This window comes from Macaca nemestrina, chromosome 2 (assembly GCF_043159975.1).
Source record: "Macaca nemestrina isolate mMacNem1 chromosome 2, mMacNem.hap1, whole genome shotgun sequence".
NCBI classification, from domain to species: Eukaryota; Metazoa; Chordata; class Mammalia; order Primates; family Cercopithecidae; genus Macaca; species Macaca nemestrina.
The window spans coordinates 177,872,807-177,899,896 of NC_092126.1; the positions used below are offsets into that span (position 1 = coordinate 177,872,807).

General features: G+C 35.9%; 1 protein-coding gene across 8 annotated transcripts in view; it reads left to right on the forward strand.

Annotated features, from left to right (window-relative positions):
• Nucleotides 1-27,090, forward strand: part of LOC105477589 (Cbl proto-oncogene B) — a 214,659-nt gene that overhangs the window by 41,785 nt on the left and 145,784 nt on the right. The window contains exon 1 of one of the 8 annotated variants that reach the window (XM_071092492.1): nucleotides 248-354. The exons of the other annotated variants lie outside the window; for them this stretch is intronic. The gene's annotated coding sequence lies outside the window, so the exon portion shown is untranslated. Of the gene's footprint in view, nucleotides 1-247; nucleotides 355-27,090 lie in introns of those variants that run through there. 8 annotated transcript variants of the gene reach the window in all.

Genomic DNA, 27,090 nt, shown 5'->3' on the forward strand with positions numbered 1-27,090 from the left:
TACTTTGGGGAATATTTCAGGATCTCATCAGCAGTTATTACATGGGAGGACAGGGGATATAAAAGCGAACTGATTGTTACTGAAATCTTTTTTTGTATTTAGGAAGAAGGAAGACTGTAACTTAAAAAGAATTGTGGCAAATTATATATGTTAAATTTTCTGGTCTAGAAATGTGGTATAGAGGTTCCTAGAAGCTTCTGTTCCACTGTGGTTGAAATGTTTTCTCACCTTCTTGAACTGTCTTTGTAGGTGATGTCATGAAAAGTCCCGAGAGAACGTTGTGTAAAACTTCCTTTGACCTTTCTGGACTCAGGGCTGAGCTACCTTAGACCTACAGTTTCTTGTTAAAATCAAGTAGGTTGTGTTTGAAAAATAAAGTTTATTTGTAAAATTATTTCAGTTTATATTTTATGTATAATCATCTCTCTTATAAACTCATGTCTCAAGGAAAGATAGTATTTTGCCCTGGGGTCAAGAGTGAAATTATTTAAACTTATTAGTGCATATTTATTTCTTTTCTATTTTATGCTAAAAAATGTGTGGAACTAAAATTGGAAAATATACTTATTTTGTTAGTTTAGAAAATGTTTAGTATTTTACATAATCTTACCTTTCAAGTATTTTGGCATCTATCTTAATATTTTCTCCTTTAAGAAAAGACAGAAATTAAAAATCTTATTCGAACTTAGCTTAATCCACTTAGTGAAGCATCATTTAATATTTAATGAAAATTATTTTGTCATTTCCTTTGATATCTGTATTAAAGATTGCTAATTGCTTCCAAAATCCATTTTGTCCCTTTCCTATCATTATATATTTCCCCACTGTTATCCGTCCGTAGTAAAGATAGCATTTCCTGGGTTCACATGTTGCTGATGTGGCCCTGTGAGCAAATTTTGATGAATTGGATGTGAGTAGAAGTGAGCTGTGCAGCTTCTAGATCATGCCCTTAAAGGGAAGCCACATGCCCACTCCTTCTCCTTTTTCCTGCTCCCTGCTGACTAGAATGTGAACAAGGTTATGAGTCATCTCAGCCATGTGAAGGAAGGTGATGGAACAGGGATGTGAAGGAAGGTGATGGAACAGGGATGGCAGAACTTCAATGGAGAAGGAGCCTAAGTCCTTGCCTTCTCCATAGACTAGAGCTGCTTTGCTTAGGCAAGAAGGAAATAAACATCAACATCAGATAGTATTATTCTGTGTCACACTTAGCCAAAACTTTGTATAAAATACATTACCATGCTGGCAGAATTCACCATTTCTGCTGTATTTTTTTGAGGTTTAAGTTTCAAATTTGCATAATATGTAAAGGCATTTTCATGTGAAATAAAACATTATTAGCTATATCTTGTTTCAGAGCAACCACTGGATTCATGCTAATACTGCTTTTATATTACATAGTTATTCAGTATTAAACCATTTTGTGACTATCTGTAACTGTTAGATGTTATGACCCATTTGAGGCATAAACAGAGTGCTGTCTCTCGGTAATCTAAATTTCCTGTCTTAAATCTTTGTGTCTGCTTTGCCTCCCTTTCTTTGTCTTCCTCCCTCATGTCTTTCCCTCCCCTTTCTGCCTTTGGCTAGTGTCTGGGCCAGTGCTGGTAAAGTGCTGCCTGGCCAGTCCACGGGAGTACAGGGACCTTAACAGAGAGCTGGCGTTACTTTTGAACACACACACACTGGTAAAATTCAGTTACTTGCTTGGGGAGTTTATGAGTTTATATTGTAATGGATGGAAAAATGCCCTATGCTTTGCAACCTTTTAGACTAAGTAATAACACTTACAAGAAATTGTGAGTGTTATGGGAACCAACTTCTGTGTGGGAGATGAGTACCAGGGAAAAAAAAAGTTTCATAATGATGAATGAGAAATTTTCAGAAAGCATTGGTTTGTCATTTTCAGTCCAGAAGGTTACTTACATCGTTACTCTGGGGATGGAATATAGCTTCACTGAATGACAACATTTGGTTCCAAGTTATTTAGTTATGTTTCATTGTGTTGAAATACCCTACCCTTGCCAGAATCATTGTAATCTATGTGTGAAGCTCTAGGTGGAGAAAAATTGAAAGGAGTGCCATATTATATTACAGGAACAATGTGTGTCCTACTCTTGGTGTCCTGTCAAAGCTCTATATTTGTGGCTGTGCTAAATTCCATCACATTCTGTATGCATAGCCGTAAGTGTATGTAAATACCACACATCTTGCATTTTGAAGAAAACCAGGGAGTGAACACACATAGTCTTTCTTGTCTGGGATTCATTTATGTTTTAAAATTCATTTTATATATGAATGAGAAAGTTGAGGGAACATTTCCTTTCATACCAGTATAGAAAATCCTCTAATACCACAGCCCCTATCTCCTGGTCCTAGGAGCAGTAATGGGATTCTCTGGGTGCATTGGCATCATGTGTATCATTGCTCTTCTGTTTATTTTTGAAAGCCTTGTCTGCCAAGGCTTCTTGGCATACATAGATGTCAATGTATGTCTTTATATTATGAAGAGTATTTGAGAGAATGGTACAATAGGATGAAAGGGTGGATGAAGTTGGGGGCAAAATAATAGAGGGCTAAAGAATATAGATTTGATCTTACAAAAGCTGTCGGAAACTGTTGTGCATTCTTAAGCGGTGAAGTGACACCATTTAAAATGCCCATGAATGATTAATATAGTTTGTTTGATGACGGTAAAGACTGGAGAGTGGAGTAAGAAATTTGTTGGATTTTATACCGAAAAGCTAAAGTGTTTCGAGGATAGCATATCTTATTTAATATTTTATCTTTTTTGAAAATAAGATCATGTTTTATTCTGCCTCGTTATATAGTTTTATTACTTATTTATGAATGACTTAATAGAGCATTTTGTATATTTAGTAAATGTTTGTGTGTTCGTTTCTCTGATCAAGGAGCTAATGGATTATTTTGAAGTATTTACTATTTTATAGCACTACATGAGTTGTACAATTAACTTGAGTCCGCATAAACAAAATTGGGGACATGCTGGATCCATGTCATGCTTTCATGCTGGAGCTGTGTCATGTTGGAGCCATTTCAAACTTCAGTGTGTTTGACGTTAAATTTCAAAAGTCAAGGAAATTGTTTAGGAGCTTAATTGAAGCTATCTTCTCAAGAATTTAAATCTCACTAATTGATTTTGTTTAATTTTTAGGAATTTGTATGTCATTAAAATCCTCTCAAAAATGCTGTTCTGATTTGAAATGAAACAACGAGTGTAAAAATTGGGGTCTATCTTTGGTACATTGTTTATTGTACTGGAAAGTAAATGCTTAACATTAGTCTGTGATAGTGATATGCTATTTTATATTCCAGCCTTTATATATTTTCATCAGGAAGAGTCAGGCAAAAGCGGACACAAATTTCAACTAATGGCAAAGCACTTTGTGCCTTTAAAACAATTTAATGAGGAGTTGTTTTTACTCTAAAAGCTGAGGCAAGAGATACATGACAGTAAAATCTGCTATTGTTAATCTACTGTAATCTCAAATTTTTATTAACTTATTTATTCATCAGTTCCTTCAGTGATTATTTGTTGAGCACTTACTCTGCCCTGGCAGTGCTGGCATCAGGGAAGGGCACAAAGAAGAAGGGGGCCCAGATGGGGAGATTGCAGGTCACTAAAGTCAGGCAGACTCTACTCCACAGTCCTCCTGACCTAAGGCTGTGTTTATGATATTCAGTCCTCTTATGTGACAGAAATATGTGGTACTTGGTTTAGGTTCCAGGTGCATATTTGTTAACTAAAGTCGCTTTGCTTGGGTGACAAAAACCTAAGCTATAGTCCATTTTACAAGCATAAGCAGTGAAGGTGTTTAAGATTTTACTTTGCATCCATGGTAACAGTCTCCACCAATAGTACGTGTTACAGAGCCCTTTAGGCCTACAATTGTACTGTAAAGACAGACTGTAGCAACCTGTCTTTCTCATCAGGACCCCACCCTACATGGATCCTTGAAGAGTGAGCAGGACTGCAGAAGCAGCTCAGGTGGATTTAACAACCTATAAATCTGGAGTTTGGGGAATGCTGAGGCTACAGGAAGGAAACACCAGCAAGCTTACGTTCAGGATTCCCACTTCACTGCCTGCTTCTCAGGAGGACTGATGATGGGGACGAAAGTTAGGAAAGTAGAGGAGTTTTGGAGAACCTGTGAGTTCAAAAGGGTGAAGTAGGAAAGATGGGAATGTGAGGGAGAAATGTCAGAGTTTCTTTGGATTCTTTTAAAGAATAAAATAGAACACAGTGGGGAGATGCAGAGTCAGCTTGGTAGGGTTGAGTTTGAGGGCATAAGAAGGAAGAAAGTGATGGAGAAATTGTGAGAATGGAAGCTCAAGAGAGCCGTGTAGGTGCTTTTGTACTCTGGTATGGAGAATTTCTGGGTGCAGAGTTCGTGGACCCTGGCGAGTTAGAGCTCAACACAAGAGATTAGTTGCTACTTAAAATAAAGATGCTAATTGTGGCCCAGACAGAAAAGCCTCCCTTTTTCAAAGGTCAAGATTGCTGAGGTCCATGACTCAGACCTTGCAAGCAGTGGGAAGAATAACCAGCAGCAAAGCAATAAGTTGTTTATCAAAGGGTGCTGGTGACTGGGTCAGGGCAGGATTTGGAATAGAATGATTGATTTGGAAGTAGGTTAAGCTAACCAAATAACATGAATCTCCTATTTGTTTCTTAAACTGATTATTTTGAACTCAAGATTCTCTTCTAGTGTTGTGAAAATAGTTTGTGATATGAAAATGTATATGCTCAACTGCTGTGACTGCTAAGGGAGACAGGTGTAGCAAGAGAAATACAAATCCTGATGGTTCAGTCTGGAGGGGAAGCCATTCCTTCTCTCCCTTCCCGTACGTTGTGTGGGCGGAAGGTCTCCAAGAGAAGCGTCCATGAGATTAGGCCAGGGAGCCTTCTGTTTCAGGGTCACCCGATTCTGTGTGGTTTTTTTGTCAGTGACACTGATCCTAACAGAAACAGCTGTTTCAGTGAAGTTCAAACTTGCCATCTATTTTCAGTAGAAGCAGAAAGAATGTCAGAGACAATGTTTGCATTTTAGGACCTTTTATAGGAGCCTAAGATAAAGCTGTTTAAACCTTCTGTCCTCTGTCATTTCACTTATCAAATTCAAGCAGAGCCTTTTAATTTCAGCACACTTAACTTCTGGGGATGAATAGGGCATTGAACGGATTCTATAAACAAGTACTTTTCTGAGCCATAAACAGGAACAAAAGCAGCACAAAGATAGCATGTTAACAAGGTAGGGCGTATTGTGAAAAGGGCAAGACTTGAGAGCCTTCTCTATGCCATTCTGGGGAAGCAACTACGTTTGTTTGTTTGATTGATTTAAGGAGCAGTGAAGTTATAGATAGTAGAAAATGCTGATGTACCTGAAGGCTGTTGTTCACTTCCGTAGACAGTGCTACTGGGTGAGATGTGAATAATATTAGCAATATATGTTCATTAACTAAATGTTGCTTTTAAAAGAAAACACAAGAAGGAAAAGTGAAACAAAATGGATAGAGTTATTTGGGTACTAAGAGTAGTAGAGCAGACTGAAGACCATTTAAATGGGAGGCGGATTTTCCCATGCATATCTAAAAAGGTCCTAGTGTTATCCCTTCACTCTATTTTAGATTTGTTTGTTTAGTTTGGCCCCGAGTGTGCTAGAACAGATACAACCTCCCACCGGATGTAACTGAGTGGGAACATTATTTTAGTTCACTTTCAAAAGAAGAGGGAGATCCAATTCATAGTACCTAAAATAGAGAGTACCGATTAGTTCCAGAATTGACCAGCCATGGAAAGACGTAGAAACTTCACCTGTTAGAATGCTCATCCTAAGAATAGGACCTGAGCAATTAGAGGTGTTAGATGACTAGAAGGCCTTAGAATCATTAAGGCATTTTATTTCTTTCACATTCAGCCAGCTTTTCTTGAGCAGCTTTTCTGTGCCTCTTGCATTTATAAATACTTAGACATGTTATCCCATTCAAAAGTGTAATTTGGTGATAAATTGGTTCAACACTGCCATTGTATATGTGTGTGTGTGCACCATATATGTTCATATTATAGTTGCAAATGAATAAAAGATGATAAATAATAATGTTATAATTTATAACAGTGACAATTGGTTAAATAACTTATACATCCATAATATGAAACATTTCCATTTTTAAATATAATGAGCCATATTTATACATGCTGGTATGGAACAAGCAAAAAAAATGTTAAGGTTCGGAAAGATGTGTTTAGTATCATAACTTGAGGCAAACAGAGATACACACAGGCACAGGCTTCACATCTCTGTTCATTTATATTTGAACTATGAGAAGAAATGAGAAGGGATGAAATCATGACCTTGAAAATAAGAAGCTGTTTCTTCCTCTGAGGTGGAAGGGAAGAAGTTGGGAAAAGATATGAAATGATGAAACATTAGTTGATGAAGAAAGGAGAAATCAATGAGCACAGATCCTGTTTTTGTTTTTATAAATATTTCAATCCCTGGCAATCTTGAGAAAGCCAGGGTCATAGGTTGGATGATTGCAGTACTTTCTTGTGTGTTCAAAGAGGAAAGTCCAAATGTGCATTTGGCACTGGCACTTCTGAAAAGCCCTGACCTTTGTAATCAGGTTCTTTTTCTACCTGCCCTGCAAAAATTTCTTTTTGTTTTGTTTTGGCAGTAGTGTTTATGTGAACCTGTACCCTTACTGTGAAATTTTAACTTACTCAATAGCCTGGTTTGTGTGATGGTCTACTACCTGTTTTAGGACTAGAAAGGACTGATTAGATCATTTGCTCTGACACTTGACTTTTAGGAAGGTGAATGTGTAAGCCTTTGAACGGTTTGGCATTGAGAGATTTATGGATCTCTTAGGCAGTTGTATCACCATTTGAATAGTAGGTGATAGATAGATAGATAGATAGATAGATAGATAGATAGATAGATAGATAGATAGATATCTGATCTTTAAAGGACTAGGATTGTAGAATAATGTTAGCTAGGTATCTTAATTATTTTGTGTTTGGATGTATTTTGTTTTTGGATGTAAGGGACAGAGCAACTACATGGATCAATTTTCTTCATCCTATAAATTTGGTAAAACAGAAACAATATGATGTTTACTTCTTATTTGGTATTTACATACAAAATGTAAGTGTTGGGGATCATTGTCTCTTATGGTACTTCACAACCCATCAATTTATATGCTACCTCCAAGGATATAGGTAAAAGGTACATTTTTTAAAACCAGATTTTACAAATTTCCATTAAAATGTTGAATTTTTAGTTTTTATAAAACTAAAATTTTGAGTGAAGAACAAAATGGAACAGAAAATAGTGAAGATAGAGAATGAACATCCTAGGACTTTTTAAGCAAAATTAATATTCAGGCTAATAGTTCTGTTCATTTCCTAGAAGTAGTACATAGTCTAGTTTTTCTCTCATACATTTTCTTGATTTTATGGTATAAAATTTAAAAAATTCTGAAGAATTTCTTTCTGTGCTCTTTGAGGTTTTACATTTTTATCTGGTGTGTGTGTAAAATCCATTCAACTTAATTATGGGAGGGGTTTAAAACAAATGATACTTTTCTAAGCTGGGACAGGTTATTTTCCTTAGTCACTATAGGAACAAAGAAGGAAGTAAGTGGCAGAGTAGAATTGCTTATTGTTGAGCATGAGCTTTGATATCTTGGCTGTACTGTTCATTTACATATTACAAATATTTTCTTAGATTCTAAGTAAATGTTACCCCTGCCCCCAACTCTTGCTTCTACTACTTTAAATTCTTTCTGCTAACTGCTTCTTTCTGAACGCTAACACAGGGGACCTTAACCCCTGGGCCACAGACCGATACCAGTATCAGGAACTGGACGTACAGCATGAAGTAAGTGGTGGGCGATGAGGGCAGCTTCATCTGTATTGACAGCCACCCCCCATTGCTCACATTAGCACCTGAGCTCCGCCTCCTGTCAGATCAGTGGTGGCATTAGATTCTCATAGGAGTGTGAACCCTGTTGTGAACTGTGCATGTGAGGGATCTAGGTTATGCTATCCTTAAGAGAATCTAGTGCCTGATGATCTGTCACTGTCTCCCATCACCCCCAGATGGGACCGTCTGGTTTCAGGAAAACCAGCTCAGGGTTCCCACTGATTCTACATTATGGTGAGTTGTATAATTATTTCATTATATATTACAATGTAATAATAATAGAAATCAAGTGCACAATAAATATAGTGCACTTGGATCATCTTGAAACCATCCCCCATGCCCCCAGTCCATGGAAAAACCGTCTTCCATGAAACCAGTCTCTGGTGCCAAAATAGTTGGGGACTGCTGCCCTGACACATGTAGGATAAGTGGGATATCACATACAGGTATAAAGGTAACATTTTCATTTTAAGAATATATTTCTCCATGTAGTAGTAGGAAAATTGTATATCAATGAAGTTTTGGTAGAGAGTGAGTCCAACTGAAAGGAAGCATGGTGTCCATTGAATGAATTTTGCTTCATATAAATTCCTGCAAAGTTCTGATATCACATTTCTAGAAATGAGAGCAAAGATACAAACAAACGAAACAAAACAACAAAATACTACTCATCACTTTTGAGGAGAAATTGAATTGTTTCTATACATCCTACTTTCCCTTCATTATGGTGTTTTTTTTTGAGAGGTGGAGTCTTGCTCTGTTGCCCAGGCTGGAGTGCAGTGGCACAATCTCAGCTCACCACAACTTCCTCCTCCTGGGTTCAAGCGATTCTTCTGCCTCAGCCTCCCGAGTAACTGGGACTACAGGTGCCCACCCCGACGCCTGGCTAATTTTTTGTATTTTTAGTAGAGATGGGGTTTCACTGTGTTGGCCTGGATGGTCTCGATTTCCTGACCTCGTGACCCACCTGCCTCAGCCTCCCAAAGTGCTAGGATTACAGGCGTGAGCCACCATGCCCAGCAAGACAGGGTCTTAGCATGTTGGCCAGGCTGGTCTCGAACTCCGTGCCTCAGGTGATCCACCCGCCTTGGCCTCCCAAAGTGTTGGGATTACAGGTGCGAGCCACTGCACCCGGCCTCATTATGTGTTTTTATGTGTTTTTATGTGTTATGTGTGTTTTTATGTGTTAAAATTATGTGTTAGTTTATACTCTAACTTAAATATTCATATTTACTTTTCAAGTGTTTTCGCCATCGTTAACTATATTTTACTGATATATGAAGCTAGATTTAAGTTATATCTAACATTTTGCAAAGTATGCTTGAAGCAGAATGGAGTTATTGTATAACTACACATACGCAGAAGTTCTATTTGCAGATTCACAGATGTAATTATGAAGTTAAGTCAGAGACAGTTAAGTTAAAACAGACTTTTTCACTATAGTTTCGCTTACTGATGTAGCCATTTTATATTATTTTTACAAATTAAGTCTCTAGACTTTGATTTTTCTATATCCTATATTCATAAACTACTAAAGGTTTTGAAGTAATAGAATAGGTTAAAATAGTTGCATACTCTTCTTAGAATTTTGCATAAAACTAATCTTCACAATCTGTTTTTCTGAACATCTGTATGTTTTTCATATTTAATTTATTGTTTGATGAATTCTTGCAGTTTCTCTTAGATTTAGGTAAACAGCATTTGCATTAAATTCAGTGGTAATATACAGTTGCATTATAATACACTTACTATAAAAAGTAAAAATTATTCATGTTTTTTTGCTGGTAAGTTTGAGTTTTTAACTTAAATTAAGTTGCCTTAATTTCATAAATTTCACTGCAATTTCTTAGTATTTTCATTGAGGTGAAGAAGCTATGTAGTAATTGTGCCTTATTTTTAAATTGCTCTGGTACTTTCAGTAGGGAATATTATTAACATGAACCCCATTTCATTACTTTTTAAATATCCTTCTAGTTGCCCTAACTGTATTGTAAGTACCTGGGAATTTTATGTCTCAAGCTTTCTTTTTATCAATGTGGATGTATAATCTCCGTAAATGTCGATTGTTAATGGTGATGAACCATTAAAATTAATAGCTTATTTGCTAAATTTGATGCTTTTGTTTTTAAGTCTAGGATTAGATTTTACATGATTAGGCCTATAAATACATTTTATTATTACAAATTTATTGGTGTCCATTCTTTGGAATAATCATTCTGAGAAGTTTCTTTGGGATAAGTTTTCACTAATTTTGATGAAATTTGTGGTGTTTTTAAAAAAGCCACTTTAATATTGTGACATATTTAAAGGAAAGCACATGGATTTCTGGAAACCAGAATTTCAAACAAGATAATATAATTACATCTTTTGGGAAAAAATTGTTTATTTTCACTAGTGTGTTTTATTCCAGGAAACAAGTTTCATCATCATGATTTAAAATAATAAATTGAAAGACATAAAACTTAATAATGCAAATTAGCTTTTGTTGGTTGTGTCGATGTACTTTGCTTTATGTATATTTATATAATACCTCAGATACACAAAATACTTACTAAATACCAGCATCTTTCTCACACTAACCTGAAAACCTACAGTAGTCACTTTTCTGCTTGCCTTTATTGCCAGACTAGTGTCATACACAACTGTCTTTTCTCACAACTAATGCCTTCAGTTATTTCTTAGATATGAGCTTTGGTATGTTACAGTTTTCAGAACTTGCTCAAGTAAGGCTTCATTCGGCCTCATTGTTCAACTCAGTGGCTTGGGCTCTGTTGCATCTCCCAATAGTTTTCAGAATATTTACTACTCTAGTGTTCAGTGACATTGTCTATCTTAGTTCTTCTAAACTACTTCATCTGCATTCCTCTTGTAGGGTTTTATCCTCCTAAATGCCAGTATTCTCCAAGGCTTTTTCTTTTTGTGTCCTCTAGCTTCAAGTCACCCATGGCTACTCATCCTTTTCTTCTCTTTACCATCTTCAGTTAGTCCCGAGTCCTAGAATCTCCTCTCCCTTAAAAATAATCTTTGCTGCTCCTTCTTGTCTCCTGTCCTTGCAACTGTGGTATTTCATCCTTCCCTTACTCGTGACAAGATTACTGATAACGGCTGGCCTTCTAGTATCTTGCTCCCCAATGTGCTAAGGCTAGAGAAGTCTTTAACACTTTAATCCCCTTCTGGGCATTTGCTTTTCTTGTGAAAGATTAATTATCTTCTTTTTAATCTGGTTTATTTTACATGTGCCATCTTATTTCTCACTACTCCAGACTTGTCTTCATCTCATTTTCATGCCTTCATAATTCTAAAAACATGTCATGCTAATTCTTGCCTCTGTGCTTTTGGTCATGATTTTTTTCACCCACTCATCTGAAATTTGTTCATCCTACACACCCAGTTCCTGTCCTAGCTTTTCCATGAGGCTTCAGGCCTTGCTGATTTGTCCTTTTGCTGAACCTGTCTTCACTTTTAAGAGCATGGATACTGATGTATATCAAAATATCCTTTTTTTTTTTTTTTAAACATTACTTAGAATTGTGGTAGACCTGTCACTAAAGATGAAAGGTTGGTTCCATTGATAAGAGACCATGTACTTTTTGGTATCCACTGCAGCAGTGCTGGGCCCATATTTTGGTACCCAGTAAACTTGATGATTGATTTAATTGATTAAGTAGGTGATACTTCAACTTTCAAATAAAGACTTTGTTTTTAAAAAGTACTTAACTTTATATTAGTTGAACAGCCATGTACATGAACATGTAAAGTAGAATTTACTGTATGCACTGTTTACTCCTGTAGTTCAAAAATGCTGCATTTTGCTTCTCTTTTTTGTAAACTACTTTCTGGAGTGCTTTTATTATTTAAAAATGTATTTTTTTAGCATGGGGATTAGTGAGTAATTGTGAGGATTTGTGAGAGTTCTGTTAATATACCTGTAACCTTAGAACCAGGAGCTTAACATTGCAAAATCAAGCTTTTGAAGAAAGGATAGCTTAAGTACTAAATATGAAATTGCCTGCTTAGTAGTTTTCTAAATGGTTTAGAAAAAATTAGTTGACAGGTTTTTTTCATGTGATTTTGGAGCAGCCAATTTATTCACTTTTTAAAATCAGTTTACTAATTTTTACTAATCTCATGGTTTTGCAAAGAGAAAAACAAGATCAGATGACATCATACAATTTCTTTTTTAAAAAATATACTAAACTCTGGGATACGTGTTCAGAACGTGCAGGTTTGTTACATAGGTATACTTGTCCCATGGTGGTTTGCTGCACCCATCAATCCATCATCTGCATTAGGTATTTCTCCTAATGTTATCCCTCCCCTTGCTCCCCACTCCCCAACAGGCCCCAGTGTGTGATGTTCCCCTCCCTGTGCCCATATGTTCTCATCGTTCAACTCCCACTTATGAGTGGGAACATGCGGTGTTTGGTTTTTTGGTTTTCTCTTCCTGTGATAGTTTGCTGAGAATGATGGTTTCCAGCTTCACATGTGTCCCTGCAAAGGACATGAACTCATTCTTTTTTATGGCTGTGTAGTATTCTATGGTGTATATGTGCCACATTTTCTTTATCCAGTCTAACATTGATGGGCATTTGGATTGGTTCCAAGTCTTTGCAATTGTGAATAGTGCTGCAATAAACATATGTGTGTATGTGTCTTTATAGTAGAATGATTTATAATCCTTTGGGTATATACCCAGTAATGGGATTGTGGGGTCAAATGGTATTTCTAGTTCTGTGTCCTTGAAGAATCGCCACACTGTCTTCCACAATGGTTGAACTAATTTACACTCCCATGAACAGTGTAAAAGCATCCCATTTCTCCACATCCTCTCCAGCATCTATTATTTCCTGACTTTTTAGTGATCACCATTCTAACTGGTGTGAGATGGTATCTTATTGTGGTTTTGATTTGCATTTCTCTAATGGCTAGTGATACATCATGAAATTTCTTTCAGTTTCATTGGAACTGATAGAAATTGTCATTGATATTCCATTTGTAATATAAAGCCATTAACAACCTTTCTTCCTGTGTTTTTTGCTAATCATCCTTTGAACAGAATGGATGCTTTTATCTTTCCTTTCACTACTACATTCTAAAAGAACAAAGATATTTTTATCATTCATTCAATAAAGAGTAGGTACCTACAGGTGTACAAAGCATTTTCTCTAGATTTAAATCTCAATCTGCACTGAAGGAGTTCTTTTTAAGTCTTACTCTGTCATCCAGGCTGGAGTACAGTGGCGCTATCTTGGCTCACTGCAAGCTCCACCTCCCGTGTTCATGCAGTTCACCTGCCTCAGCCTCCTGAGTAGCTGGGACTACAGGCGTCCGCCAACATGCTCGGCTAACTTTTTGTATTTTTTAGTGGAGACGGGGTTTCACCATGTTAGCCAGGATGGTCTCGATCTCCTGACCTTGTGATGTGCCCGCCTCGGCCTCCCAAAGTGCTGAGATTACAGGCGTGAGCCACCATGCCTGGCCACTAGGAGTTCTTAAATTAGGGCAATAATGTAGGTTTCCAAAAGACAGTATGATTTTGCATGAATGGACACTGGGAAGTGCTTTCATAGATGTATAAGCAAGAAATTCTGAAGAGAGAGAATTTCTTATGCCTGACAGGGCTAATTACAGAGTATTTTGTGAAGTAGCCAGCATTTGAATTCATCTTCGGAAGCAGTTGGGATATTAGTGGCTAAGGATGGAAGTGGAGAGACTGTACTGTGTGAGATATGGGGGCAGGAGATACAGGGTGTGTGGCAGTAGAGGGTGGGGGGTGGGTAGAAAATTTGGCTCTGGAGATAAGTTGGACCATATCTGGTAGGTGTCTGAATCTTAGACTATGGATTTTTTTCTCATATTCATTGGACATAAGGAATAGTTGAAGAGAATTTTCATGACCAGAGGTGTGTTTATGAAAATTTGTCAGCACTGTTGAGTATAAATTGGAGCATCATGAAATTGGTAATGAGGACGGTCCTAAACAAGACATTGTAGTAGTATGAGTAAGAAATAACTGAAGCCTAAACTGAAGATAATGGCAGTAGGAATGCAAAAGAAGGAATGGACACAAGAGTGATTTCAAGACACTCCGCAAAACTTGCTGCCATATTCATTTATATTTCCATGAATCCTTTCTGTCATTCATTAAGTACATATTGTACACTTACACTATTCTCCTTCAATATATTCAGTGGTGGAAGATAATTGATTAAACGATTTTAGTTTTGTAGCATCAAAGTCTCTTTACTCTTGTGACAAATAACTGAGTTCAGATTTGTTACAGAATTTAAAAGAGTTAAATATACCATTTGCATAGACAAAAGGGAATCAACAGTCTCAGTAATACTGATTAATTGATTTAGGTATATTGAAATATCCTCTTATCTGGGTTCTATGTTGTTTTATTTTCCATCACATTTTATTTTTCTTATCTTTGACGCACATATAAACATAAAGCACACAAAAGCTTTACTTGGGAGAATTTAATTCTGTCCAAAATTCTATTCAGATTTTGAGTCTCACTCTTTGACTTCTCAAGTTCTGAGTCATGAGTGTTTGGGCATAAAAACCTGATGATCTTTTTTTAAAATTTTCATTAGAAAGAATTAAACAAGCAAACAATCAGAATTGCTTCATTGAACTACATTTGAAACCAAATTATAGAGGTAATTATAACTCTAGCAACTTTTTCTGTCCTGCAATCTTTGTCATTAGACAAGTCTGATAGGCTTTGTAAGCAGCGTGTAAGACAGGTTTTCATTGCAATCCTGCCAGTGTTGAGGAGGAGAAAAGCTGATTTTCTGCAAGTGAGAAAGACAAGGAAACAGTCACAATTTTTTAAGATTAGTTGAGGAATACTACACTTGGCTTCTTGTTATTGAAGTTTTTTGGTGTAGGTCTAACAATAAAAATCTTGTAATATTGGTTCCATATGTATAGCTGCTTATGTGTTTTTCTCATGTAATTCTTTCATCACAAAAATATATATCTAATATTTCTGTGATAATTATAAATTATTGGTTTTGGTCCTTGGAGGAATAACCTTACAAACCTTTAAAGACTTTTAATTTTAATTTTAATTTTCTTTCCAGCTTTATTGAAGTATAATTGACAATTGAAAGACTAGTTTGTAATTGAAATTAGGACTCATTTTCATAGTCAGAAAATGCTGATATTTAAGAGGATAAATGATGATTTATTTAGGCCAGTCATTTTTAAGATAATAGAAGTTTATAGACTTGTTTCCATGACTTACTCAAAGCCACTGGGCCATGAGGTGAAATAATTGGTTTTTAAACTGTATATTGCTATCTGCCCAACAGCCATGAATTCTATCATAAAATTCTACAGATATCTGGGATTTTTCATTAGCATTAGTGCTGGATGTAGACTAATCTTCAATATTGAAAGATATTAACTATGCCTTTTAGCCAACTGTGTTTATAATGGCTCAAAAAACTTAATTCTATCAACTTGGATGTATGTCAAAAATTAGAATTAAAAACCTACTTTTGTTTTTGCCCAGCAGGAGTTCTGTACTATTCAGGGAAAGCCCTAATTAAGGTTTCCTGAAAAATACTCTTTAATCACTTTAGAATAAAAAAGAAATGTTTTTAATCACATACATATCTGCTAATGCTTTTCTTCTAGTATCTAATTGCTTTGATAATAAAAAGTAGTAATAAAACTGGAGACCTAATGTATTTTAAACATGTAGTTTCTATACCATACACATTATAAAATATGTATACTTAGTGCATTAAGTAGTATCTTAAACTTATACCTATGAAGTACTTACAGTCTAAAATTGATCAGGAGGCAACCTTACTTAGTGTTTCCTGGAAGCAGCAGGCATTTACTCGTACAAAGAAATTAATATAGAGTTTGATTCAGCGTTGGAGTCTCATTTTTAAAAATCAAACTCATTTCTGTGTTGCAAATAATTATATATCATATATCCTACTTTTTATAATTATAGAAAAATGACAGAACTATAAATTATTTTCTGAATCTATGGAATATTATTGATTGGGTCGGTAAGTTATCTATCATTGGGCATAAACAGAAGAGTATGCAGGTTCCCTTTGATTTTTTATTTTGAGGTTTAGAATTAAAGTCTTAATAAAGATTAGCTATTTCTTCCCTAAATGCTTTAAGTTATACCCATGCAAAAACCTCTGATTTGTTTTTGTAATTTCACTAAAATAAGCCAGTTGGTGGGCTATGGAATATGTCTTTTTAAGTGTGTGGTTCTTAGGAATTTAAAATAAAAATAAATGTTAAACTGCCTAAGTAAATCTGGTTCACAAAAAATATCCAAGTATTTTAATTTTTTTACCAGGAAATTTTTTTAAAAAAGATTTTGGGCCAAGAAACTTTTATTTTAGTAACAGCATGCTATAGTGAATGCAATTGGAAATGCAATTAATTTTATTGAATAAGATGAGAGCAAAACATTTCCCAATAGAAAATCTCTTTGAATTGGCACTATTTCCACGCCAATTGATTTTAAACAGGTATAAATTCATAGCAGAACCAGTTTAACTTAATTTGTAGAGCTCCTATCAAGCAGGTCTCAGGGTGTACGCGTTCTGTCTTTGGTGGAAGTGGTTAGCTTATATTTCATCTTGAAGACAGTGGAGATTTTAAAGTTTCTTTTTTTCTTCTAATGTTTACAAATATGTTTCCTTAGGAATTTTAGGCTTGCTAGTTTGCTATGCTACTTATATTTTGTTATTAGGGAGTGCTGATTCCCTGTTTCTAAATGTCCCATCTTTTTTTCTCACTGAATTTTTTCACTTCAGAAACATGATAATGGGACATTAAAACCACATGTGTAGTTTACCATTGCCTTATTGTTATTCTAGGTATTATTAAACAGTGTACATGACCTTTCCCCCATCTGATCCCTCGTCTGTTTGAGAAAGTAGATAACCAACCAGGATTTGTAAAGGAAAACAATAAGAACAGTGTTTGGCAGCTTGCTGGGCCAGCTTGGAGTTTATACACATTTCTTTCTCTCAGACTTTGAGTTTATGACTCCACCAGTCATAAAAAAGAGTGAGCATAAAGCAGATCTTTTAGTAGATATTCTGGGATTAAAAACAAATCCAAGATGGTAATGAGGCTATTCTTTTGCTTGTGATTCTTGGTAGACTGTATGTATGTTTAAAAAATAAGTCTCAAGGTGCTGTGTGTAGACTCATGAGTGACTGGCTCTGTGATGGGAGCATCTACTGAGCTGGTAGTGTAACCCCCTGCTAATCATCTGCCAGCTTCTAAGCTGCTCAAGGAGTTAAATGACTGTTGATCCAATTTTTAAGGAGTGAAATTCCATTCTTGTCATTCAGTCTATGTTAATAATCTCCTATGATGAAACCCAAGTGTTGGGTATATTTGTTTCCTGAGCTCCTCATAGACGGAATGTGTGTTTATATACATAATACTTTTTAAACTACTTCTGATGTTATTATAACAAGGTTGAGTATAATAAAACCAAAGTTATTTTTTAAGATTTGTGTAATGTGTATATTTGTCTGCTTCTGTTTCTCCGTTTCATCGGTTTATCCAGATATCTTTCTATGCATTCACTGCTGTGTCACTGTTGCTCAGATGTGTGCATGCAGATAGCTGAACTCAATAAATATAAGCTAAGTGAATGAATGAATGTTCCTAAATGGTGGGTTATTTTGTCTTTTAAGCAGCTGACAGTGATTCTGATCTTATAATCTAAAAGCTACAATTAAGTAATACATAGTGTTAGGAATTTTTCTTAATTTTCAGTGCTCCTATTTTTGAATATCCTCTTGCATTTATCCTAAAGTGATATTTAAAAACTTACAGGAAAGCATTTGTATCCGTTATTTCTATAACTGTTTTCTATAAATCAACCAAATAAACAATGAATACTTATTTTTTTGAAATATTTGCAGTGAATAATACCTATTAATGCTATTCTCTTCAGTGTACTTTAATCTGAATGCATATTACTGTTGGTGGCTCAAATGGTGAGATTTAAGTCATAGATTTTGTTATCTACAGGGAACACTTATTATATGTGTACTATTTACAAAGCATAATGGTGCAAAACAAAAGGAATACAAAATATGACTCTTGCCTTCAGGAAACTTAAGAATATAGTTGGATAAATATAGTATAATGACATAAGATAGCCTAGTAGACAGCATGAAACTGGCGTAAAGTTTATATCATGAAAACACAGATCTTGTCCTAATGGAATTTCAGGTGAATGAGTACTTGGACAACTTACCTGTAAAATAAAGACTGCAAAACAAATACACAGACAGGTTCTTAGAGAAACGCGTATTACTAAAGATGTGGGACAGGAACAGTTTAAAGTTCTTTTATAAGTTTTTATATTAAGCTAAGGAGTTTTAAAAATAAATTTTCTTCTTTAAAGTTTGTAGGTATTTTAACAAAACATCATTTTATATGAAAAATGGCTTTGTAGGCTGGGCGCGGTGGCTCACGCCTGTAATCCCAGCACTTTGGGAGCCCGAGGCGGGCGGATCACGAGGTCAGGAGATGGAGACCATCCTGGCTAACACGGGGAAACTCCGTCTCTACTAAAAAATACAAAAAACTAGCCGGGCGAGGTGGTGATCGCCTGTAGTCCCAGCTGCTCGGGAAGCTGAGGCAGGAGAATGGTGTGAACCCGGGAGGCGGAGCTTGCAGTGAGCCGAGGTCGTGGTGCCACTGCACTCCAGCCTGGGCGACAGAGCGAGACTCCGCCTCAGGAAAAACAAAACAAAACAAAACAAAACAGAAAAATGGCTTTGTGGAAGTTTGGAAAGTTAATATTTTCTTTTAAAATTTATATGGAAGTACTTTTCATCTTGGTTTTATAAGGCTCAGTTGAAGACAGGTGTTAGCACTGAAGCTTTAATAGTCAAGCTGGCTAAACAGCCAAAGGATGAAGAATATTTTTTAGGAAAAGTTCTGTAAACATAGGTTCCTTATTGGTGGCTTGTCTTCTAATTTTATAACATAGAGTAGTTACATATTTGTTACCTACACAATGATAGTGTAATGATTGAGCACTCACTGAAGCATCAAGTGATCCCAATTCTAGTCTTGATTCTATTTCAAACTAGTTGTATCAGGCAAGTCCTCCGAGTTCCTTTAGTTATCTAATAACTCATGGAGTTACACCACACCATCTCTAAGGTCCTTTCCAGCTCTATGTTGATGTATTAGATTCTACCTCAAAAGAAGTTTTTCTGAATAATCTTTGCATAAACTCACAGTATAATCTTGAGAAGGATCTCAGTTTTGTTTTGCTTTTTTTTTCTTTAAAGCAATAAGGGCTGTTAAAAATAAATTCTCGTTATGTTTTGTGCCATATATAATTACATATGTAATTATAAAAATATATAAAAATGTATAATTATATCCAACTATGATGAAATTATGTTTTTCCCTTAAATCATATGTGTTTCTTTGAACATAGGATTTTACTTCACAAATAAACCTATGTATTGAACTAGTAAAAGGACTTACTGGACACATACCAGATTCTCAGGATTCTTTTCAAGATTATATTGCTAATTAGTGCAATAATAGAATCACTTGTAGTGGAGAATATCTCTACCTACGAGGTCTGGATATGTTGACCAACCTGTTCACTAACTCCTGGGCTCAGGTGATCCTCCCATCTTGGCCTCCAAAAATGCTGGGATAGCAGGTGTGAGTCACCGTGTCTGGCCACATCACAATTTTTTGAGGAAAAGTAGAATCTTTAAGAAAATAACTGAATAATCTTTCTCCAAAATTTAATCTGGTAAAATTTATTTCGGTTTGATATTTGAATGTATTAGGAGAAATTTACTTGAAAAGTTAAAGTTTCCTTTCGTATAATAGTATTCTACTGGATGTATGTATGATGTACTGTTCTGAGTACTAATTGACTTAAATATTTAGTTTGGTGTTACTCAAAATTAGCTTATTGCTATAGTTAGATAGCAGTGAGTGGGCCTAAAAGACCTTGTTCGTGTCCCTGAGCAGCTCAATAACAGTAGTCTAGCAATTCATATGGTTCCATTTTGAATGAGTTGCTTAAAAAAATTTTTTTTTTTTTAGTTTTGGAAGCAACAATGACTGTTTTACACAAATCAGCCTCAATTAAATTTCTTTAATTCTGGTAAATTAAGATTTAGTTTTCTAAGTATTCCGTATTGTTGACCAGTATTTTAACAGTTTTTGGATATTTTTACCATATCTCCTTTTTGTGCATTCTATCCATCAATTTGCCACTGAAAATTAAAAGTAACCTATTGCAGGGTAGTACTTCAATGAAAAAAAATTAAAAGTAACTTGGCATGACATGCCTGCTTCCCGTGGCATTTCTGTATTCTTTGAGTTGGTTTTCAGCCAGCTATTTGGCAAAGCTCACTGAGGGGTTGTGACTCATCATATCTTTGTGATCTTTAAAAAGAATATCCACTTGCTGTAACAGATAGGGATCTCATACTTACAATTTCTGGGTTTTTTGGTTTTTTTTTGAGGTTTTAGTATTAGGTCACAAATCCATATAAATATTTACCACTTTTATTTTTGTTTTGAAGTGGAGTTTTATGAATATTTGAGAATATAGACAGCTTCTCATTGAGGACTGTATTCCTTGTCCAGAGATTTCATTTCAGTGGTAAATATGGTTAAGTTTGTTACAAGGTATTTACATGAGTGTATACAGAAGTATATTCATTTATGCATTAATTCAACACATATTATATGTAGTGTCATCTTAAAGTGAGAGTTACAAATCTCTCTGAATTTCTGAGTTTTTAAACCCCAAATCAATTTCATTCACTTTGTTCTTTCTTGAGCAAAATGTCATTTTAAAGTGAGAATTAAAAATCCCACTGAATTTCTGAGTTTTTAAACCCAGAATCAATTTCATTCATCTTGTTCTTTCTTTAGCAAACTTTTCTCCTGTAGAGTTCCTGCCATATGTAGACCATGGAAAGAATAGGTACTGTGGGAAAATAGTGGTTCATGTGACTGGCTTCCTATCTTTAAGAATAATTTTTTTTCTGTTTTTTTTTTTTTTTCTTACCCATTTCTCCCTCCCTCTGTTTCACTCTTTCATTCTTTTTTCTTAAGAATCATGCAGTGGAGATATGTGAATATAATTCAAAGTAATAAAAAAAATTAATGTCCTACTACTGATGCTGGCAAAGTGGTGTGGGGCTTCAGAGAATAGAGTGATTAATTCCAATCTCAGGGACTGGAGATAGTTTCACTAGGATATGAATGGATTCTGATAAACACCTATGTGAGGGAAGGCTGTTGCAGCCTAAAGCCGTAGGACATGTAAAGGGTTTTTAATGAACCTGGCAGTTGAGGGAATAAAATATAGTAGTACAAGAATTTGAGTCATCGGCTGGGTGGGGTGGCTCACACTTGTAATCCCAGCACTTTGGGATGCCAAGGCAGGCAGATTGCTTGAGGCTAGCAGTTTGAGACCAGCCTTGGCAACATGGTAAAACCCTGTCTCTACTAAACATACAAAAAATTAGCTGGGTGTGATGGCACATGCCTGTAATCCCAACTATTTGGGAAGGTGAGACACAAGAATTGCTTGAACCTGGGAGGCAGAGGTTGCAGTGAGCTGAGATCGTGCCACTGGGCATCTGAGCCTGGGTGACGGTGAGACTCCCTCTTAAAAAAAAATGGGGCCATATGTTTTAAGGACAGATGTAATAAGAAATGTGGCTGGGACTCTTTAGTTTGGGCGGGAGATAATGAATGCCATGCTCAGAGATGCAAACTTTATAAAAATTAGGGTACCATTGGCATTTATTTCAGGAGGTAAATGGAGTGATCCAACCTGTGCTTTAGAAAGATGAGGGTGACAGAGTATGGAAAATGTGTCAAAGGTGATAGATTGGAAGCAGTGGAACCAACAGGTGGCCATGGGCTATTGTTTGGATGAATGATGATAAGGGCCTGACCTCTCAAACAGCAACTACTATGGTAGTGGGTATGGAAGTTACCATGCAGTGAAGAAGAGGAACTGATAAATATAGTCTTGCTTATTTTTTTTAGATGGTTGGTATGGAGGGTATTAGAGATGGGATACTCTCCCACTGTGGAGTGAGGATAAAGGAAGGCTGTTCTACTATAGGGAAATATCTAAATGGATTCAAGGATCCTTAAAGATCCTTGAAAATAAAGAGGAGGTAAAAACTAAAGAAAAATAGGAACAAAGAATGGATATATGTTGGGAACTCATGAACTTTAAGGACAACAGTGTCCAACAGAAGTATCATGTAAGTACAGGTAATTTTAAATTATCTAGTAGCTATATTAATATTAAAGTAAAAATAAGCAAATATAATGAATTTTAACAGTATGTTTTATGTAACCTAAAATATTTAAAATATTACCATGTCAGGATGTATTATTCATTGTAACAAATTCTTAATGAGATATTTTACTTTTTTTTTTTTTTTTTTTTTTTTAAAGACCGAGTCTCGCTCTGTCACCCAGACTGGAGTGCAGTGGCACGATCTTGGCTCACTGCAACCTCCGCCTCCCAGGTTCAAGCTATTCTCACACCCCAGCCTCCCAAGTAGCTGAGATCACAGGCGCCTGCCGCCACACCCGGCCAGTTTTTTTGTATTTTTAGTAGAGATGGGGTTTCACCCTCTTGCCCAGATTGATCTTGAACTCCTGACCTCGTGATCCACCTGCCTCAGCCTCCCAAAGTCTGGGACCACAGGTGTGAGCCACCTCACCCAGCTTTACATTTTTTTATACTATTTGAAATTCAGAGTGTATATGCATTTATAGCCTATTTCAATTTAGAGCAACCACCTTTGAAGTGCAGAGTAGGACACATCCTGAGTGACCACCATTTGGGCATTTGAGATTTAAGAAGTCAGTTTTTTAAAGTCCTCTATGATTTTTATGTATATTTTAAAATGTTGAAGCTAGGCAGTTTAAGTGTGCAGTCAGAGTGCCATGTGAGAACTAACTTCATAAAGTTGTAGCCTAAGAGAAAAGCACACAGGCTCCTGGGTGAATAGAAGAAACTTACTCTCAACATTACCCTAAAAATCATTTTGTAATTGAATGTCTTGCTATTTTCATGAACTGTTTCTAGTTTACAATATTATTAAGCCAGCAATGTATTTTTGAGGGGGAAATGTAACTTAAAAGTTATAGTGAAAAGATAGGTGACCCTTTTAAGGAGTATAACAAATTTAAGTCCATTCTATTCCCTTTAAGAATGTATACCCAGCTTTGTTAACTTGGTTATATTAATCAACTTCCAGATTATTTTGATTTTCTACTAAGAATGGACTGCCTCCTTACTCCCACCCCCAGTTAGAATATTAGAACAAATAATTAAAACTATTACTTCATAGATTTCCAGGATGCAGAGTGGGGCACAAGTGAGCCACAACTCCCTGTGCTTTACCTGACTTTAGACTTGAGAATGGTGGAAGTTATAAACAGTGCTTTGAGACAGGCTTCTTTTTACTGACTTTTGAATCATGAGGAGGTAGGTGGTCCACTCCATGAAAATGAACTCTGAATGTCTTGATGCTCCCCTTGACACTTTGAAAGGAGCTGTATTTAATAGCAAATAGCACTTATGGAGGAGAATCTGAGACATACAAACCGCCATGCAAAGATAAATCAACAGGGGCTTGAAAAATAAATTGCAGGCCTCATAAATTCACAGCCTCTCTTCTCAAATACTAAGCCTAAAGAAATAAATAGAAGTTCCATAATTATTCTACAAATTGTGTATTCTGAATCTCTTGGGTAATTATCACAACTAAAAATTACATATTACAATAATCACAACCAGCAAATTACCTGAAATTGCTTGTTCAGTGTGTATCTTTCAGTAACCAAAATTTGTACATAAAATGACTATGCATGAGTGCTATTTATGATGGAGCACTTGTTAGTATTGGCTGTGTAAAGACTTCTCTGATTTCTCTAATTTAATTTTCATCAGCACTACAGGTTTAAGTAGTACCTGCTTCAATATTTAAGCAAAGGGGTTTTATTCTTAGAATAAAGCAGTTAAATTACACTGGTGTAATGGAACACTGTATCAAAATATGTATGTGTATAAATTCTAAGAAAATACTACTTAATTCATATGTTAATCCCTTTGCTAGCAAACTTCATTACAATTTTTGCCATTATTAAATGAAAATTAAGTATCTTCTATATGTTTTATGGAGTTCGAATTTAGTAGGTGAATCCACTGCTGACTATAAAATGTGTGAGCTGCTTCAGTAGTTGTTGTATCCTGAAGTGCAGATTGAGGGTATGTCTAGATGGAGCCAGCTGTATATCTTCTTCTTCTAAGCTTCTCTCCCAAAACATAGGGGCAAGTAAATGATTTTTATAGGTAGATGCTTTTAGGATTTGAATATTTTTCATGTATTGGTGTTAGCTGTGGGTCCTTTAGGAATCCTGTGGGTCCTTCATTGGTGTGAACATTATTGTATGGGACTTCCAGTCTGTTCTTTGGCACCCATGCAACTTTCTCTTATGTTTTTAGTTGGCAACTCTGGAGAATACTGGTTCCTAAGCTCTTTTCGCTCACAGATACCTTTAAGAGTCTAATGGTGACCTAGGGATTCTTTTTACCAGAGAGATGTACATAAACATGTGAACGATTTTGCATAAGGCCAAGGAGGAATTAGTGAGACTAAGCAGCAAACTGGGAACTGTTCCAGCTGGAGAGGATTGGATATAGGAAGGGACACTGGTGCCTCCCTGTTTAGGTAACTGCAAATCTTCTGTGTGAAAGCTAAAGTAAGAAATGAGGCTAGAGGTAGGGGTCAAGTAATGAAGAAGAGAATCCAACATCCAGGATGCTGCGGGTATCTGTGGGTGTATGGGTTTCTCTCTGGGGTATTTCAGATTTATTGCATATTAGTGGCTTGCTTATGAGATTTTTCTTGAAGGTTATTACAGTGATTCAGTGAGTTATTGTTGGCTAATTGTTGTTTTTATCTTTCTGGTTTAAATGTGTATATACTTTCATTCATGTATTTGAACAAGGCTGTTCTCAGTCCCTTTTAGAATCCAGGCAACTTCCTCATCTTTCCCCACCATCCTGTGGGTCTTTCAGGATTTTTCCAAGGTTACAGCTCAAAGTGTCATGTTGACAGGCTGGAGCTTGTCACCATTTCTAAAGTATGTTTTTGAATGCATTCTAATACCCTTAATTCTTACCCCAAGGAATTTTAACACACTTTGTCATTGTTGTTGTTGTTAGCAGTAGGCTAGCTTAGAATTGTAACTTGCCCATGCCAAAGCAACAACAGATTGCAAAGGAATCTTCAAAATGGGCAGTTCTTCCAGCCTGTTTTAGGAAGTCCCCTAGCTGTTCACTGTACCACAGTGAAGAAGAAAGTGAAGAAGACCATTTCATGTAAATGAATGCAGTGATGTGGGTAAGCACATCAAAGGTCTTCGTAAAATGAAAATTAAAATTGTTCAGACCTGTCTTAATGTTTAATGCTTACTTAAATGTCTAAATGACTAATTTGACTAGCCATTTGTTAGAGGATTACTCATTTTAACCTTTGAGTTCATTATACTTAAAGTAGCTAAACACATTTTAAATAATCTGTAATACATTAAAATATTAAAAATACGCTTTCTCATTAAAAATACTGTCTTTTCCCACTTTTTTAAGTAGGGTATTTAACAAAATGATTAAGTGTCATTTTCGTTTCCTATACCTAGGTTTTATAAGCTATTAAAGTTATAGGCCATTTATCTGTTAATAATGGCTGCTGCTCCTTTTTATGCTATTTTCCTGAGTGCTTTAAAGGTTATTTTTATTAATTAGCCAATATTTCAGCCCACAGTAAGGGTGAATCCTCTCTAAAAAATTTGGTTTTCAGTCTGCTCAACTCACAAGTGATTAAGAAAAAAACAGTTGTGAGAATTCATTAGTCAAATATTTAAGAAATATGTTTTAAGTCTCTTCCCGAGATTTTTTTTTAAAGCATGCTGCGATAGCCTTCTCTCATTTTCTGCCTCTTTACTTTCACATGATATATAAACCAAATGGATCAAGTTTTTTTGACAAAGTGTGCTTTGTATTGTCATAATTTGTTTTCATGTTTATTATCTAAATTCGATTTGTGTAGCAGTTTGGTAAAACCCAGATTATATGTATGTCTTTTCACTTTGTTCCTTCTTTCTTCCTGTGGTAATTTACTATAATTGTATTTTCCCAGTAAGTCAGATCATATTAGAGACATTATTCCATAATTATCAGTAGGTGTCCTTGGAATAGTGCTTGGCTCACAGGAAGTAGGTGGTGGGGTTTATGTATATTTTGTTTTCCTAGACATTTTTATGTAATTCTAGGTTGTTGTCAACAACCTGCTTGTAACCAGACAAAACCTTGCTATTTAAATAATTCTAAGACTAGTTGCTCTGTCAAACATGTGAGTCTTGACAGTGAGTCTCAATCATGGTGATACACCAGAATCATCTGGTGAGTTCTTAAAGCAATACCAGTGCTTTGGTACCTCTAAGGCTGTGATTGAATTGAGCCAGGATGGGCCCTGGTAATGGTAGGCTCTACAAGTTCCTCAGATGATTCCAGTACGCAGCTCACCTTGGGATTCATTGTGTATTAGAAGGAACTGGAAAGCATCCTCCTACTTAGTGGTTTTCAGCCTTGGCTTACATTGGAATCATCTGGGGAACTGAACTCTCTAATAGCCATGTCCATTCCCTAGAGGTTTGATTGATTCTCTGGGATATTGGTCTGCACATGGCGATTTCATAAAATAGCCAGGTGATTGTAACATGCAGGTAGGTTTGAAAACCACTGACCACCGCTTCTGTTTTTCAGATGAGGAATTTGAGGCCCAAACCAAAGAGATTAAGTGACTTGTCCAAGATCCACAGAACCAGAACCAGAATTCAGATCTTCAGACTTGTTATCAAATGTTTTTACCAGGACATCACATATTTTTAAGAAAACGTGGGTTTTCGTATTTCAGATGTACTTTTAAAATTATGTCCTTGGCTGCTTAGTCTAAAAAATATTTATTTTATTTATTTTAATACTGGAAATATGAAAGGACATGACTAAGATCCAGCCATTACCTTAGTTATGTCATAAGAG